The following is a 3987-nucleotide window of genomic DNA, read 5'->3' as shown; positions in this document are numbered from 1 at the left end:
ATTTTTTTGGTTATTTTATTTATTTACATTTTAAGTGTTATCCCCCTTCCCAGTTTCTGCTCTACAAACCCAGTCTCCCATCCCCATTCTGCCCTCCTTCTATGAGGGTACTACATTACCCACTCCTGCCTCACCATCCTATCATTCACTTTTGCCAGCACATCTAGCCTACACAGAACCAAGGGCCTCCTCTCCCATTGAAGCCAGATAAGGTCATCCTCTGCTACATATGCATCTGGAGCCTTCATAGTTCATAGGTTTACACCTTGGGAGCTCTGGGGGTCTGATTAGTTGATATTTTTGTTCTTCCTATGGGGTTGCAATCACCTTCAGCACCTTCAGCTCCTTCAGCTTCATTACCCTAACTCCTCCATAGGGGTCCCAGTATACAGTCCAATGGTTGGCTGAGAGCATCTGCCTCTGTATTAGTTAGGCTCTGGCAGAGCCTTTCAAGAATTAGCCATACCAGTCTCCTGTCAGCAAGCACTTCCTTTTTTTAATTAGATATTTTCTTTATTTACATTTCAAATGTTATTTCCTTTCCTAGTATCCCCTCTGAAAATCTCCTATCCCCTCCCCTTCCCAACCCACCCACTCCCATTCCTGGTCCTGGCATTCCCCTACACTGGGGCATCGAGCCTTCACAGGACCAAGGGCCTCTCCTCCCATTGATGACCGACTAGGCCATCCTCTGCTACAAATATAGCTAGAGCCACAAGTTCCACCATGTGTTTTCTTTGATTAGCACTTTTAGATAGAAGCAATAGTGTCAGGGTTTGGTATCTGCAGATGGGATTGATCCCTAGGTGGGGCAGCCTCTGGATTGCCTTTCCTTCAGTCTCTGCTCCACTCTTTGTTCCTGTGTATACTTTAGACAGGAACAATTCTGGATTAAAATATTTGACTAGGTGGCCCTATCCCTCAACCAGGAGCCATGCCTATCTACTTGATGTTGTCTATACAGGTTATATCATCACTTTGTTGGGTATTTCAGCTAATGTCATACCCTTTGGGTTCTGGTAGACTCTAGCTTTCCTGGCATCTGGAACTTTCTAGTGGGTAACCCCAGTTCCTCATACCCAACTGCTACATACCTCCATTCAATTTCCTGACCCTCTGTATTTCTCCCACACCTGCTTCTGCCCCCTTTTAGGTCCCCCTCTCTCTCTACCTTCCAAGATTATTTTCTTTCTCTTACTGGGTAGGAATGAAGTACCCACACTTGGTCTTCCATCTTCTTGAGCTTCATATTATCTGTGAGTTATATCATGGGTATTCCTAGATTTTATCCTGATATTTACTTAATAGTGAGTACATACCATGTGTGCTATTTTGTGACTGAGTTATCTCACTCAGGATGATATTTTCTAGTCCCATCCATTTGCCTACAAATTTCATGAAGCCATTGTTTTTAATATCTGAGAACTCCATTGTGTAAATGTACCACATTTTCTGTATCCATTCTTCTATTGAGGGACATCTGGGTTGTTTGCAGCTTCTGGGTACCATAAATAAGTCTTCCATGAACATAGTATAGCATTTGTCCTTGCTATATATGGGAGCATCTTTCGGGTACATGCCCAGGAGTGGTATAGTTGTGTTTTCAGGTAGAACTATTTCAAAATTTCTGAGGAATGGCCAGATTGACTTCCAAAATGGTTTGTACCAGTGTAAAGTCCCACCAGCAATGGAGGAGTATTTCTCTTTCTCCACATACTCAACAGCATCTGCTGTCACCTTAATTTTGATCTTAGCCATTCTGATTGGTTTGCATTTTCCTGATGACTAAGGATGTTGAACATTTGTTTAGTGCTTCTCAGTCACTCAAGATTCCTCTGTTGAGAATTCTTTGTTTAGATCTATATCCCATTTTAATAGGGTTACTTGGTTCACTGGAGTCTAACTTCTTGAGTTCTTTGTATATTTTGGATATTAATCTCCTATCCGATGTAGGGTTGGTAAAGATCTTTGCCCAATCTATGTGTTGCCATTTTGTCATATTGACACTGTCCTTTGCCTTTCAGAAGCTTTTGGAACAAATGTCAGCCTAATAACGGGAAAATATTTTCACCCACTCCACATTTGACACAGTGTTAGCTCTCAAAACATATAAAGAACTCAAGAAACTAGACATCAATAAATCAAATAATAATAGGGTCCAAGAATTCTACCATCAAAGTCCAAGATATAACCAATCATATAATATCATATCAGCAAAGTGGAGGAGGGATATAAAATCAACTTATAGAAATCAGTAGCCTTTTCTGTATGCCACCAAAAACAATATAAGAAAACAGAGGATAGACATGTTCAGATTTACACTGGCCTCTAATACAATGAAAGATCTTGCAATAACCCTAACAGAGAAGGTGAAAGACATGTACAATGAAACTTCAAATCGCAGAAGAAAAAGATTGAGGGAGATATAACAAAATGATCTTGATGTTGTGAAAATGGTCATTATACAAAAAGCAATCTGTATCAAATGCAATCAAGATATGCACAACTTTTTCATGGAAATAGGAAAAAAATCCTAAAATTCAAATGGGACTAAAATTTTTCTGTGTAGCCAAAGCAATCCTTACCTAAAAGAATATACTGAAGAGATTACTATTTTTTATTTTAAGGTATATTACAGAGATATTATAATTTGTTGGAAAAATGGTTAAACAAAAAAAATTTATACTATGACAGGTTGATCATGCCTCTTCTAGATGTCAAAGGCTAGTAAGTAAAAATGTCAGGGCTAGGTATGAGTTGTTCTTTTTTGTGTTGTTGGCCAGAGATTTCATATAGAGGTTCTGTTGCTATAATCACTCCCCTTAATGAGATGTAAACAATGTCTATACATTTTCTTACTGTCTCAATGACAAACTAAGGTATGATTCCACCAAAGTTTACTCTGGGGGAACAATGAGTTTATTAGTCTTATTTATAGAGCAGTATGTGAGAGATTTTGGCAGAAGCATAGGTGATCTTTAAACAACCACTTTGGAAAGTTTGCGTCCAACAAAGATGATAACTTCCTCATTGCTGTGTAGGTAAAGTTGCCTTCTATAATTTTCTTTACCTTATTACTTTAATCATTCCCAGTTCCCTCAAGTCAAGTGCAATTAGTGTAGAATTGCATAAAACAGAGAGAATGGTGGCTGGAGATTTGAGTAAGAGTCCTAGGAACTTCCCTAGCTATTTCTTCCAAGACGGAAGAGACAATAAAACCAAATTTGATGATTGCTCATGAGCAGCCCCAACTGATCTGAGTATTTCAACAGCTTGGCTTCAAGTCCATCCCTATAAAAGCAAGCTCAAACATTGTAGTCTACTTCTAATATTATTGGTTTCCCTTCGAAACTTGATAGTAAGACCCCATTGCTAAAGAAAGCAATACTTGAGTCACAAAACATGGAGAACTCAACCTGGTTCAAGCAGGAAGCTTTATTTATAATGGTTGGCTTTTATAGTGATGAAAAGCATTATACATGGCACCATACAATAAAAGCAATCATCAGTCTTACCCAGGTGTGATCACTGCAAGCTACAAAAATGTCTGGCCTGTTAAAACATGTCCATGATGCAATAGTGGCAAGGATACCATGAAAGCACCTGGGCACTTTCTGGTTGGATATGAGTCCCAATCCAGAAGTTGAAACATATAACTGGCACCAGTATTGGGCCAACAACCTATGACTGAACAGGTCATAGACCATAGGAGAAAAATATCCTATTATATTATTTTGCTAAATGAATACAGTGTTAACTTGACTCCAAGTGATTTATCTGTATACTCATACATTAATAAATCTTTCAACCAATATCAGAATGCTTCTATTTACAATAGTGAACAATACAGAAATATACAAGCAGACATGATGCATAGAATAAGAGTTGTGAAGTTCCACTATGTACTCACTAATAAGTGGATATTAGCCCAAAACTTAGGATACCCAAGATATAAGATACAATTTGCTAAACGCATTAATCTCAAGA

Source organism: Mus caroli, chromosome X (genome assembly GCF_900094665.2).
Source record: "Mus caroli chromosome X, CAROLI_EIJ_v1.1, whole genome shotgun sequence".
Classification (NCBI taxonomy): Eukaryota; Metazoa; Chordata; class Mammalia; order Rodentia; family Muridae; genus Mus; species Mus caroli.
Note: the sequence above shows the minus strand (reverse complement) of the source record.